Consider the following 16,012-nt stretch of genomic DNA (forward strand, 5'->3'; position numbering starts at 1 on the left):
TTTTTAAATGATATTTTTTCCAATATAATCTAATGCTCACTTGTTGGGCCAATCACTTAAGCAATATAGTTAGTACAGAAACTCTCTCCACATTTTAAAATAAATGTGGGCGGAGGTTAGCAGTGTATGCAGTGTATTCATGAAACAAGCATGTTTGTTAGTAGCAAGAACATTAATAAATGCAGCATTTGTTTTACTTAATTGTGATTTGTTATCCACTGTAGCAAATCAATAAACCACCCAAAGTATATAATGAGGTGAAGTAATATTCAGCTGTTTTTACCTCCAGGGCTTCTACAAATTTGATGCCTCACCCCTTTTCCCTTGCTTTTTCTCATTTTCTCTCTTTTCTCTGTCATTGTGTCTCTATTCTCCAATCATGGATTTCTGTGAACCTCTTAACCCCCCTAGAGAAAGGGGGAAAGGCTGGAATATTTGGTTTCTGCTGCTAATGGGACACGTTCAAAAAGGGCCATCAGAAAATGTCTTTTTTTTCTTCTTTTTTTTCCACATTTTTGTTGGTGTCTCATGGATATCTTCAATTTTTATTTATTTTTTGTACAGCTCCACATTATTTTCTAATCAGAGGTCAAATCTGGTGAGCCTAAAAGCGGGAGAATAGCTCGACCTCACAGTTTCTTAGAAACAAATAAAGATTCAACCAAAAACCAATTATTTATTGTGTGTGAACAACAACAAGTAGGTGTTTTTAATTTTGGCAGAAATTCCGAGCTATTAATTAATTACTGTCCTACTCAGCTGCCAGCATAAGAATGAATAGCAGTAAGTTTCACTGAGATCACTGAGAGCATTTGCAATAATCAAAGCAATTCAGTTCAAAATTGTAAATATTCATCACCTACAGTTCATCATTAATTATCTCTAAATTGTACAGCAGCCACTCTATAAAAAAGTTACTGCTCTATCCGCCAAGCACTCAAGTCCCACAAACCCCACTGGAATAATATTTTGTAAACACCTCATTAAAATGGTGTTTTGTTAATTCAGAAGCAGGGGTTTTCAATTGCCTTGTATCGTAACCATAAGAGTTAACCTCTAGGTTGCAAGTTTGAGTCATGATTTGTTGAGGAGACACACAGCTCATTTATTGAAAGAGTCTCAGTCCAGAAACAGCTCTGGTCTGAGGAATGTTGCCATATTTACCAACCCTCTACACAGTGGTGAGGACAAATGTCCTTTTTTGTCTAGACGTGATAGTCTGTAAAGACTTGGTGTGGTCACAAGAAATCAAAACAGAGTCAACAGAGGCGGCAGATTCGTGCCAGGCACAGCTGTAATGAGATTAAAATGTTCCTTCATGAAAGAAGTTAATCATTATTGTTTACAGGAGACAACCGGAAAGATATGAGACAAGAGGATATGTGGCAAAAGTCCTGATGCAAATTTGACCCCAGAGTGTCACAAGCTCTTGGTTTGATCTTTAAACCAGCAATCCACAAAGCTTTTATACCCACTCTTTCTCTCAGTAACTATATTATGGCAATAACAAGATAATGTTGTTATATTACAGAACGAATTAAGTCATTGATACTCAGGCCTCCTCTGTTCCTGCTGATACAGACGACAGATCCATTATCAGTGCTTTACACTGGCACACGCAGACAGACAAACATTCATTTAATAGAGAAAATCCAATGTGATAACTACAGAGAAATAGCCATGTAAAGGAGTATTACCACAGGAGAAGAACCCTCAGTTGACACGAAACGATTGGTTACAAGTGTGTGCATCGCACATCTGAAACAACATGATATTTGTCTCAAAAGTCAAAAGAAAAAAGGAGAAAACTGTGTCAATGAATGCATATGTGTCACTTGAGACAAAGTTAGCAACAAGCAGGTGAACATAGTGGAGAATTTACATGTAGGTGTACTTACATTGGTCAACTCTTTGCTAACAAGTTCAGCATAATATGTGATAATCATAATATATCTGCCCCCAAGTTACCCCAAAACATAAAAAAACAATAATAGTACTTTAATTAGAACTTTAACCAGTGCTTTGAGTTGCCTATACATTACCATGAAAACATTCACGATGCCTTAGTCGCCAGGAGAAACTACTGTATGGAAAATGTGTGTATGAGAAATGTATGCCTTCATGCCTGTATTTGTATGTGTGTGTGTGTGTGTGTGTGTGTGTGTGTCACCTGTAGGTCAATGAGAGGCCAAAAGTGTCTAAGTAAAAACTAAACTCTCACGTGTGACCATTAATGCTCAGTATAAATCCTTGTTATCGTCACCATATCGTCACCATAGATTTTTATTATAATAGGTAAGGGAGAAAGAACAGAACAGCAATCATCATGCACTGGAGTGAAGAGAAAGAGGGAGAAGGAAACAGAAAGGAGAAGGGGAGAATAGAAAATGCAAAGTCATAATTGAGCTATAAAGAATATTGTTAGCAGTAAATGATCCACATAATGTGATGACTCAGCAGTTCTTGGATCCTATCATGAGCCAGCAGTTCTGTGATGGCGGTCCATGTCACTCATGGATAGACACACAGGACTAAAGGTCAGAGCAGAATCAACTCTGAGACATTGGCTGTATTGCTTCAGAAAACAAAGTTTGCCCAGGTTGCACCCTCAGTGCTGAGTTTCTGTCTTTTTTTCTTTTCTTCTTTTTTTGGAGCTGAGAAAAGTTGATGGAAAACATTACACAGCATAACTTCAAAACATCAGACCAGCACTATCACATTCAGTCATGGTGGGAGTCAGGGGGAGTTTTAATCCCTAAGAGTTTTGTTTGTGGTGTCAGGCGCATGAACTGAGTTTAAAGAGTTGATTTGCTCTCACACAACTGAAAACATTTTTCATACGTTGCTTAGGGAGCACAGGATAGATAATCGTTATCGACGCTCAGATTTCACCCTGCTACCAGATCTCCAGTTACTGTTTAAGTTACTGTTTATTTTTTTATATTTTTCTTTATCTGTGGATGAGCAAAAACAGAAGCTCAATCTGAAATGCATCGTTCGATCAAAGAAAACTCTCATTTCGTACAGGAATAAAGAAAAGCTTCTCGAAATCTGGTGTGTGGTTACATCTGAGCTCCATCATGTTTTAGTGTCCCAAGTGTAATCCATGCATCAGTGTCTTCTTTGGGACATATGGCGACCAAGCATTTCTTCTTATTTCAATTCAATTTGAAAGCTGAGCCCTTTTCCTTTTCTTTTGGTTTCTATGGCTCCATAGAAAACTTGCTCTATGCTACTGCTGCTGTGTGGATCCAGTAGTTTTTGAATAGATCATGATTTCAATACAGAGTTTGTGTCAGCTATTGTGGTGTGAGTTATCTCGAACATTTAGGCAGATAATTTAGCCTGACAAAAAAAACGAGGTCATTTGAACAACATCCGTGTCATGCTCATAATTTATCTGTACTAAGTAATCGTATGTCTTTCTGTGACCCCATTTACAGCTGGTCTCTTACTGCGCCTTGGGCAGATTAGATAGCTATCGAATATCAAAACAGCTATGGGTAAATGCATCCAAGACGCATCACAAAGACAAATTGACACATTCATGCATCAGTGAGCTCAGTCAGTAAACAACTATTCACAGGTTCTTCCCATGGTTACATCCATTAGCTGGCCTCCAGGATAATGGCAACTGAAATTACACAGAAATTAGATAGCATTCTTTTCTGAAAGGAAAAAGAAGACTGGGTCTGATGTGGTCACACAGAGGGTGCATCCAGCTGTTGAAATGTTTGGCTTAAAGGAGGCATATGCTCTTCTTAATTTAATTTGGGGGTCAGACTAGAGGATTTTAAATTGCTTTAATGTTGAAAAAACACGTTTTTCTTATGCTGCTGTTTTCAGCCTCTGTCTGAAAGCTCCATTTCAGCTCCTGTCTATTTAAGACTCTCCTTCACCGGCACCGGCCACTAACTCCCACATCATATCTGCCTTCTCCAAAGGGGATCCAGATTAGCCGAGCAACATGCTAACCCCGAGTTCAACACACTAACCTGCCAAATGTCGGGGACAGATGGCATCGATCCATCCTTGAGCTCGTAGAGTTACTGGACAGAGTAAAATAATGTTACAGTCGAAACAGATGGTCAGAGGACATGAAGACCATTAGTTGTTGTTAGTTTTTGCAGCCAACAGCAAAACAATTTGCATGCTTTGCTCATATCTTCGACACCATATTACCAGAGCTAGCGTTAGCGAAATATAAACGTGGCAACCTGGACTCAGGATTACCGTGGTCGGGACCGCCAGCCTGCTGCAGGCCCGAAGGAGGTCACATATTCAACAGGCCCAGAATGTGATATCACAAGAGGGGACACATCTAAAGGGAGCATTTTCACACACATTTACCAACAACTGGAACGGGAGAAAAAGAAAAAGATGGTCTTTTATCATAGTTTGAGGGTTTCTAAACACATTTATATTGAGAGGACATTAAAAAGTGTTTTGCACACAATGTGTTCTCTTTAAGTGTTTACATGCCAGAGTCTCTCCTTTGTTTTGGACTAACCCTGGAAGACAGGATAAGAGCCTCTCCAGGTGGAGCGAGGATGAGGTGTTCACATGAATAAACATGTGAGTGAGATACTCAAACAAACCTAAAAATTGGTTTACAAGGATGTAAAATAATGCAATAAGTGCTCCAAGTTTTGGTGTGAAAGCTGGCTTGCCGTTAGCACAGAATACAGCACAACCTGACCTGCCTCCTGCACATGAATAATTTATGAGAGGAGTAGAGACTGTTGGGACTCTTTATGATCTAATGCAGACCTGGCCAGCATCCCCACAAGCCCCTCAAGATGGGAATCTTGTCCCTCACCATATTGGGTTTGATGTCACAACTCCATCTGGATCCATTTCTGAGGCAGCCATTTTGTATCCCTCCTGGCAAACATTTCACCCATTTTATTTGGATACAGGAGAGGATCCAGCCCATGCGAGCTTGGGGATCGTGATTAGGACGCCAACAAGCGTGGGGTGGCTGGTGATCACGGTATGTAAGAGTTTAAACATTCCAATGAACTCACTCAGGTAATTGCTCATCATGTTCCTGCACTCGTCTGTGTAATATTTCTGGAAGAAATCGTTTAGACTCTGCCACAGGTGAACTAGAAAATGCACTGCTTTGCTTTTTTTTTTTTTTTATTGTTCCACACCAACTTCACCCCTCACACCTCCGACTCTCACTATTTTCATTGTCTTCATCCTGTCTTCTTCTTCCGCTCATGTTTCTCTACCACTTTCCCTCCTCATCCCACACATTATCTACACTATGTCCCTCGCCTCATATCCTCCTCATCTTTCTTCTTCCCTGTCTTTGTCTTCTCACTCACTCACTCACTCACTCACCCTCTTTCCTCTCTACTCGCCAATGCCGTGAATCAGAATAGGTTTCCACGGGGAACTGCTCTGAATATTATCTTAAATTTTTCATTCCTCATCTCTGCTGCGAGTTTTACCCTCAATTTGTTGCCCAGAGCCAAAAAGCAACATGGGATTCATGAAACGTGCACACACCGCAGAAAATGCGATTATAGACTATCCATCTCTCCTTCCATCCTTCTCTCTCACGATCCAAAACAACATGGGAATCGCAAAACGTGCTCACACCTCGGACTGGAGTACTTCTTTTTCTCTCTCTCTCTCTCTCTCTCTCTCTCTCGTCTCCTGTTTCTCTCACCCCATCCCTCCCTTTTTGCATCCCCTTTCAGTCCCTTTTATTTCATCTTTCCCTCTCACTCGTCTCAATTCGTGTTATCACTCCTTCTCTCCCCACTTCAATGTCTCTTTTTCGCTGCCATTCTTTCGTCTACATTTCACTCCCTGATGCTCAGAGGTAATTCTCTCCCCCTCTCTCCTGAGCCTTATTCATCATCATCCTCCTCCTTTTCTCTCTCTCTCTCTCTCTCTCTCTTTCTCTTTCTGTCTCTTACACACACACACACACATACACACACGCAGTGCACGCTCACATTGACATGCACAAATCCAGTCTGCATATCAGTGTCACCGCTTCTGAACAATATAGAGGATGATATCATTCGGGTGGGTCGATGGAAGGAGAGAATAAAAGAGGAGAGACGGGGCTGAAGAGGAAAGAGAGAGAAAGTTAAGAGCAAAGAAGATATAATCCACACACTACTTCTCATACACATGCTGTATATACACACTCTATGTGCAGCAGCTCACCTTGTGTCTAAAAATGTGTTTGCTGTTTTTCTCAGGAGCATTTTTATTTCACAATGTTTTCTGTAAAGGCTGTGTGTTCTTAAAAATCATTTAAACAAAGGATATTTACAACTACACAAGGGGTGAGACAGAAAAGGCACAGAGAGCGACTGACAGAAACGAGGAGAAAGAAAGGCTTTTTATTATGAATTTGACCGAGAATGTCATGAACAACAAGCTCTCTAAATTAGTAAAATATGGCTTACTCAGAAAAAAAAAAAAGACGCACAGCACTTAAAAAAGATGGGAGAAATAACATGTTTTTTGTTCGCATCAAAAACCAACCAGGGCTGTAATTTCCAAATCTCTGTAGCTCCATTGTAAAGAAATTCTCATTATTATTACAATGAAGAATCCTGTTAAAGTGTCAAAATGTTGTCAGCCAAGGTCTTAATCATTTTGCAACAACAGAAGGCAAATGAAGAAATACATGGAGCACAGTATGGATGCATATTAGCCGGTATTATGAGATTCAACTAACCTCAATTTAATCAAAGCAGATCTGTCTGGGGCAATGTAATTTTCTATTTCAATTACATTTATTCATGACGTGTATGATGTGATGAAAGACAATAGGGTCCTTTTAACGCAATGCAGGAAAAGAACAGGATAAAGATGACCCAAACAAAAAGCTTAAAGAAACTTTTAACAATACAACTTTGTTGAGGAGGCAAAGAGGAGTTCTATTTTCCTAAGATTGATTTTTGTTCCCCTTGTAAATTTCATAAAAGTAAACAATTCAAGAGTCATTGCTCTCGGCCAGGGATTTACAAAGGCGAACGAAAAAAAAGAGCAGTAACATGCATATGTAGTCTGTCAGACAACTGTTATTTGTTTGTTTTGCATAAATTATGTATTGTATTCGACTTTGTTGGTGTTCTTTTCTTTTTCTCCTGAATACAAGCCTGCAGTTAACAGACAGACTTTTGTCCTGGTTATCAAACTGTTGTTATGTCGACACCGCTGATTCAAATCATTGGAACTTTGTTTCAAGTACAATTACAATACGAGGTTTCTAAATACAAACTGGAAGAATTCATTCATTTAGGTAATAAATATGCACAGATGAACACACACGCATGCAGACACACACCAGCAGATATGGACAAGTACAAACACTGACCAACCAAACTCAATGTATCTGGCTTAACCGCACACATTCATGAAAACACTGGTGTTATAAAAATGGAGAGACGGAGCTAAGAGAGAGATAGAGGGATGGGAAAGAAATAACACGAGAATAGAGTACTCTACACACACACACACATACTGCGGAGAAATGATAAATTAACATCATGTGTTGTCATAGACAGTTTACCCATGTGACATTAGCTAAGATGATGGATGAGTGCGGTTTATAGACAAAAATATGTCTGTGTGTGTGAAACAGTCTGCACATTTGTGTGTCTCTGGCTTGTAAACGTGCAAATATGTATGATTTCTGTTTTTATAGCGTTCAACAAATCTATATTTTCATACTTGTTGAATGTTGTAGTCTTTTATACTTTTGTGTTTTAATCCTCTCCTCTATTTTCCCACAACTCGTTCCCTTTCTTCCTTTTTTCCCCTTGTTTATGCTGTTGTTTGTTGCTTATGTAAGATTATTTAGTGGAGGCTGAAATCAAAACTGATCTGAAGTCGAGAGTAGGATATGATTTTAGTCATGTGTGAAATCTTTGTGTTCTTTGCCATTTAACTCTGCAGTACGCGTGTGTGTGTGTGCATGTGTGTGTGTGTGTGACCGAAACTGTTCACATATCATGTCATCAAATGTGTATTTTATTAAAACATATTAGATTGGTGTGTTAGATCAGTCGATGGCTTACAAGCAACAACTAAGACAAGTATTTCTAAGTATTTGAGGCAACAGTAATAAAGCAACGTGTGATGTATTTATTGCCTTTTGGGGGTAGAGGAGGAGTTTTACTGAACATCACTGCTGTAGCTGAGTTTAACAATTAAACAACATGGGCTCTAATTCTCATTACTGACTCCAGATGACAATAGAGACTGTGGTGGGACATGGGGCCAGAGACCCTGCTGTCCTGTGGTCAGTGAATCGCTTTGCAAGCTGCCAATGACTTCACCCTGGAAAAAGTTAAACTGCAGCAAAAATACCCCAGGGAGAAATTTAGTTGGTGGAATAAAGCTACTCAGAATAAGTAAAATGATCAATTTGACAATGTGTATGTGAACCAGAGTAATAAAATGTAATAAAAAAAAAAGATCACAAGCTGACAAAAACTGCCCCTCAATTGAGTTTAAAGCTAAAAGTGTAAAAAAAATAAATTAACCCTCTATTTATAGAAAAGTGCCAGGAATGTCAGCATTGGTTTTGTATCCAGAAACTGGATGGCCGTGGTGCTTCTTCCTCAGGCTGAGATTTGGGAGGTTTTTCTATGTTGATGATGTCGCTGTGTGAACACTGAGCAACGCCTGCACTTTGCATGGCCCAGTACTGTTTGTAGTTACAGCAATTACCTACACAAAAATGGAAAAAACATTTTAGTTTAACTACTTGAACTACCAGCAAACTACTGAAAAATGTAGTTAAACTACTAGTTTACAAAACGCTGGTCTCATGTGAACCAATTGTCTAATGAGTGTTAAGACTGATTTACCAGGAAAGGTCCTCTCTGAAATGTATGTATGAACATACATGGCATATTGTGGGTCAGACAGCAGTATGTTTTTGCGTTAACAGTAATTTTATCAGATTATGTGCAATTTACACACAGTATAGCCCCTGAAACAGTATATCAGGTGGGAGAGGGTGGGTGTAAGTTGCGTCTTGTTAGTTGACTACTAACTACTAACTTTTAATTCAGGATGTATGTAAACAATTGTGTGTACTGATTCTGTACCTAGTAGAGGTGTCACCTTCATCATATGTGTCAACTTGACTACATTATTGAGTCATTTTAAAGTCTGTATGCAGAGTAACTACTTTAGAAAACAGACTTAGGCAACACGTTTTGTGCTCTGAGCCTCAAAATGATACAAGTCCCATCCAACAGCCCCTCTGACTCCAATGTTAAGTGACTCCAGAAATTTAAGGAGGGTAGCAGAAAATGGGGGCTTTTTTTTTTGAGCTCACTCTATTTGCCACATTTTTGACACCGCAAACACATATTTTACTGGAACGCATTCAGCAGAGCCTCCTCACTCTCACAGTGTAACAAAGGTGTCACCAGGCACTTAACTGCAGTTGGTTGATTCTCATCCTCTCCCTCTTTCTGTTTCTCCCTCTCTTTGTCCATCTATCTTACACACACACACACACACATGAAATGGACCTTTGAACAAGGACCTCATTTTAGGAATTCACACCCATATATCATAGTTTAGATGTGACAACTGCTTGTTGCGTCCACATATAGTGTGGGGTTTACCAGGAAGCTCTGGAGTTGCTGGATTTTCAAAACGGGAGCCCCCAAATGGTACCAGGGATTTAACAGGAGTCTCTGGAGTAGGCCGGTTATTCAACATAAAAGCCCCCAGGTGGTAACTGATGCTGTGGCACACATAGGATTTTCAAAGTAAAAGCCCCCCAGACAGAAACAAGAACTGACAGAAGACACAGAAGTAGGATTTTCAAAATAAAAGCATCCAGGTGCTGAGGGCAGGCTACATGAGCACGAAAGACTTTGCATGCTCAAGTATATTTTGCACTTTGATAAAGTTGGCAGACTCACAAAAAACATAAGAAAACAAATGGTACAATGGTCACAGTTGTTTTCTTACCTTTAGTCCCTAATCCGGGTCAAGTCCCCAAAACACTGGATTGTACATTTCCCATAATGCACTCATCTTTTTGTCAGAGCCTGTACATGATGGCATCACCGGGATTATTTTCTTTGAGACAACTTCTTCTAAACTTCAAAATTCTAATGGCAAGTAAATCCCATGTAGTTTCCCTGAAATTTAAAATAACAACAAATATTTGGGCTGATATTTCAGTTAAACCTTCAGTCATTCTTTTGACTTCTTTATGAAAATATTGATCTTTTACATTTTTTAATTTTCTTATACTGTGCAGGTGTGTGTGCGTGTGTGTGTGTATGTTATACCACTAATAGTCAACTTTCTCTCTTCTCACATTGAATTATTTTTATACCACACAAAATGTTTTAAGATTTAATGCCACTAAAAAATAAAATAAAAAAATGTCCTGATTAGCACAAACATTATCTGTGAACATGGCCAAGAGTGAGAGCTGCTCCATTGGACATGAATCAACAAGACACAACTTGAAACAGAAAAGGCTGTTTGAGCTTTTCCATGAAACTGAATTATCATTCACTGTTGTGCCAACAGTTGTAATGAGGAAAATATGTCCACATCCCCCAAAAATGACACCATTTATATCCACAAATATGGAATAAACTGTCAGAGATCTAGGGGAAATCATGCCACGTCTAGTTTAGGGTGAATTAACCTTTTAACACGGCTAATTGTCTCACTTAAATGCATCATTTGAGAACTGCCAATGGTTTACGGTATATTGTCAGTAGAGTAAATGAAAAGTGCTGCAGAGCAAAGAAAAATACAAGTGAAAAACTGTATGGAAAGCTGGATTTGATCCTGCAGAAATGGCTTTGATAGCAATGTGTAAAAGTAGACACTGGTAGCGTGTAGACGGTTGGCACCATAAGACAGACAAAGACCCAGAAAGAGAGCAACACATCGAGAGAGAGACATTGTGGTTTCTCTTCTCATGGATATATAATCAGTTTAAGAGGAAGTTTTTTCCCCTCAGTTTTGCTTTGATGCACAATCACATTTCGACCCGCACTGTAATTCTCTGTCTCTTTCTTGATCTGTCCGTCTGAATCTCTCTCTCTCTCTCTCTTGTTGGCGTTTGATGTGGTGGCACCCTGGCATCGTTCTTGCTATTGTGCCAGTGTGGAAAGAAGGGAGGAGGGACAGGGGAACGGGACGGAGAGGGAACGAGACAGAGATAGATGAAGGGATGGTATTGCAGTATTGATGTGGCATTGAGGCCCCAGTAAAGTTGAAAATCTGGATATAATTGACAGCTACACTGGCAGATCTGGGATTCCCATCAGAACGCAGCGGAATCTTCTAGAATGTTCCATAATGACCTCTGAGAACTTTCTGGAAGGGCCAGCAGGCAGCAGGACTCATATATCATCATATCATCATCATCGCAAATACCAAACATTCATGTTTCTAATTATTCCTCCTGCTCTCCTTCTTTGTTTATCTTCCATTACGCTGTCCTTATCTCTGCTGTGTGCACGTTTGTGTGTGTCAGTGTGAATCCTTCCTTCCACGTGTACGTTTGCGTGTGCATCTGTGTGTTTGTGTAAAGCTGCGGTACACATTATATATGTGTGTCTCAGTCTATCTGTTTCTGTGCATATGTGAGTGTGGCTTTGTGTAGATGTGTCAGTGTCTGACTTTGAGTGTGTCTGTCTATGAGTGTGTGTGTGTGTGTAAGAATCCCTGCGTTTTTGGTCCTTTCAGTCTTTTTTTTTCAGTCCTTTCACAGTTAAAGAGCAATTTAGCACCTTTGGTGCAGTGATGTGCAGATGTACACATCACTGTTGCCTGTGGTTACAAAGTGCAACAAGTGACCACTGTGCTGTACTGTACTTTATTTGAACTTGCCAAGTGAAATTTATGCTCTATATAGTGTTCTCAACAACCCAAAAGGAAGAAAGCATAACTGCTGACAATTTCCCAATTTGAAGTGTCGCATTTTATTGATGTACAATTCACAGTTGTGCCAATCATTTGTCGTCTGTCAGTGATGACACAAAATGATGATGCATAAGTGTTCGAAATTTACAGCTCATTATAAAGCAAACTATTGAGTGCCTGTTACATTTTAAGGGGACTGCTGAATGATCGAACAAAGAAGTGATTACCAACACAGCCCTCTAAAAATACTTTGTTGTACACCCCTGCCAAGATGACAGTTTATGTAAGTCAGTCCAAATGAAACTGCAGTATTCACACATTTCAAACCACACTTTAAACTAAACTTTAATTACTATGATTTGATGGAGGCCTTTTGCTACAGGATACATATTGTTTGCCATACATCTTTGTAAGGCTTGATTCTGTTTTTTGCGGCCATTTGTTGTTTTGTTTTTCTTTGCTTGACAATGTAACTTGTGTGTTAAGCATGAAGTTAATATTTGTTTCACCAAAATACATTATGGAGAAAAAAAGCTCCACTTTAACAGAATATCATCTCTTGATCATTTTATGGTCATTTTATCTACAACAGCAAGCCGACAGATCTGCTGAAGCACTGACAGAAAGCCCTCATCAAAGCAGATGCAGCATCACTAGCATAGCTTACATTCAGCAACAGTCACACCAAGATAAAAGGAGTAACGTATTTAGGATCAACGAGTTATTCAGATCAGATCATATAAACTCATCAGACCAACATAATGTGATATGATAATGTGATACAATCTGTTGATCTGAAGTGAAGCAGAAGCACACCTGTTTCCTCTTCATGTGGAACGTGAATATGTTTCCAGATGGATGTGTTTGTCTGTGTGCGTGAGCATCTGCAGGTTTGTCGAGTGCATCTCTATATTTATGTGTTTGACGCTACGACTCCCTCACCTATCCTCACACACACACACACACACACACACACACACACATAAACATTTCTCAGTCTCTCTCTGCTTCTTTGTTTGACCCTGTCTCTTTCTGTCTATTGATTTACACCACAACAAATTCCATTTAAATTACATTTAAATAACTCTGGATGAAAACAAAAGAATCCTTTTACTGACTCCTGCTGAATACCGACAAGAAACATTAAAGAAAGTGACTTGCATGGACCTCCAGAATCTCTATGCTATCTTACATCAAATACTAAAAGGCAATCCCATCTTTTAAGATTCCTGTGACTGATTCCAGCCGACACATCTGGGCACTGCAGGACTGAGCAGGACTGAACATACACCTGATGTCTAATGTATCACTTTTTGTTTAGTAGCACTGCCAGATTGTTGGTAAAAGTTGTCAAAGAGGCAAGATAATTTGATGCGTTTCGAATTATAAGGTTAGCACAGTTTCTTAAACCACAAGTGGGTCAGGAGTGTGGTTTAATCTATCTGTGTGTTTCCTCTGTGCAGCCTCTTATGTCCCTCTGAATCTACGTTAGTATTAGTTTGGTAAGTGCTGCCAAATAAAACGAGTTAAGTGATTCAAAATTAACACATCCATCGCTTTTAAATGACGCTATAAAACACTTTCTGCTCAGTTGCAAACAAGGCCTTGCAGTAGAAAAGCAGTTGGTAACTGAATTGTTACACAACATTTCAGGTAGCTACATTGTGCAAAACTGAATATGGACAAAGAAAAATGTTATCTTAATGAATGTAATCTTCTCTCTGTTTTAGCTTTCAGTAATGTAGAATACCTGTGTTGTTATACCCTTGATATTTTTCTCTTGTGGAAGTGGAAAATGTCACCTGTACCTGTCAGGCGTAACTGTGTTGTGTGTGAAATTCAATGGTTCAATGGCAAATTCATAAAGCCTGTTTGAGAAAGATAAAGGGCGATGATGAGAGACGGAAAGAGGAAAAGATAGAAAGACAGAGACGGTGAAAGCTAAAGAGAATGAGTGAGCCAGAGAGGCAGGAAAGAATGAGAGACAGGAGAGAGGAGAGAGACCGAGAAATGATTGATGGAGCCAAAAAGCCGATTTCTTGCTTCATCTGATCTGCATTACTCTGCAATCAGCAGACACACACAGGCACGCACACACTCACGCGTAGGCACACACACCTTGCAATCAACACACATACGCACTCAGTGTCTCTCTCACAGACTATTAGTCTGCAATCAACATACAGGTTACTGATCAGCAACTGTCATCAACAACACACACTGCATACATATAGACTGCACACACACACACACACATTCTGTCAGTTTAAGCTGGTGGAAATCAGTACTCGTCTGCCTTGGTGATAGTCATCACACACACACAGAGAGTCTGAGACGAGTACCGGAAAACATGAGATGCCGCACACCCTGGCCCAGTCTGAAGGATGCCAGTTTCAACATGTGTTAATGGCAGCGCCTCCCACATGGAGTTTCCCCACCGTTTTACAGCTACTTTGGGTTTTGTGTTGTGGACACAAACGGCCTTGCTCGTTTTCTTTTTTATTTTCTCTATTGATCCTCGAAGGACAAATGAATCTTTTCGCTTGCCTCCTCAACAGGAAGGTCAAACCACAGGGTCGGATACACAACTGCTCCCCTGGCCTTCAGTATCTAGCTCAAGGACATCATTTTCATTTTGACCAGAAAAGCAAAATACACAAAACACAAACCAAAAGTCTGGACTCCACATTTCAGTATATTAATCATATTTATTGTTTGAAAGGAGTATAGGAGGAGTATTATGCATAGCGTTTTAATTTTGCGCATTGGGATATTTTAAAGGTAAATTACTGTCCACCAAATATACATGACCATACCGTTACTGTGAGTATGTGTGTCTTGCTGTTTAGAGTTCTTGTAGAACAGCCACACAATCAGCCTCACATATGCCATGAACATGTGTAAAGTGCATGTTCTTACAGCAGTGTGGTTAGACGGGCTTTCCTTTATACAAGAAAGTACTGCTAACATGCAGCTTCTGGGTTCTTCTGGAGCTGATTCTGACTTTTTCTCTTTCCATGAAGCAGAAAGAAACTCAGTGAGAATTCTTGATTCTGATAGGCCACAAAGTGTCAATTTTTTACCAATAACCAAGTGGACACGCAGGAGTTTGTTTGTAACTAAATTAGTGGGCCAGCGCTGTGCTCTGGATAAGGACAGCAAAAGTTGTACTTAGCCAAACAGTGTAGATTTAAGGTTATTTGTGTAACAAATTAAAAGATAAACACATGTCTGCTTAGTCAGAACCATACACATTTAATATCAAATGGTCTCTCTCATCAACTCATGGTAGACACACATTTTGACATTAACCACAGTAAAAGAAATCATACATTTGTCTTAACTCATTTATCAAAGATTTGCAGCTACATATAAGTGCCCTGAATATATTTTGCATTGTGCTGTATATGCACTGTGTTTACAGTGCTGTACAAACTTTATGTTGGTTAAAATGTATTTAGTATTTGACTGCAGGAAAAAAAAAAAAACATATTTATGCACAAATACACACACATACAGACATGCAAAACAAAAAAAACTGCTTAACATAGAGATGATAAATGAGAGCACAGATTTGAAACCATTGTAAAGTCAATGGAACAAATGTCTCTCTCTCTCTCTCTCTCTTTACACTCACACACACACAGAATGACTTATTATTAGTCTAATGTATGTGTCTTTCAAAGCAAATGCAAGCAAAAGCGCACACACTCCATGTGGATGAGTGATTAGTAACTTAATGTTAGTGAAGCGTCATCATTTTTCAGTTGAGTGCTGGAGGTTTGTTGGTATGAATTATGACCTCTGTATTGCCATCCATCCACCACTCTCTCTGTTCTCACTCCCTCCATCCAGCTTTCTATCCTTATGTATATCGGTATCTTTCCCTCTCCTTCTCATTGCTCATCTCTCTGCCTGCCTGATCATCATAATCAGATATGATTTATAGTGATGCACACATACAAACACGCACACACACACACACAGTCTCTCACACACACGAATCGTTAATCAGATATTTGTCCTGCGGTGGGCTATCATAATTCTAACGATAACAGAATCTGTAGAAGATTAAAAAAAAAACTCACTGCAACAAGATGCTGTCCGATAAATTACT

This window comes from Pempheris klunzingeri, chromosome 16 (genome assembly GCF_042242105.1).
Source record: "Pempheris klunzingeri isolate RE-2024b chromosome 16, fPemKlu1.hap1, whole genome shotgun sequence".
Taxonomy (NCBI): Eukaryota; Metazoa; Chordata; class Actinopteri; order Acropomatiformes; family Pempheridae; genus Pempheris; species Pempheris klunzingeri.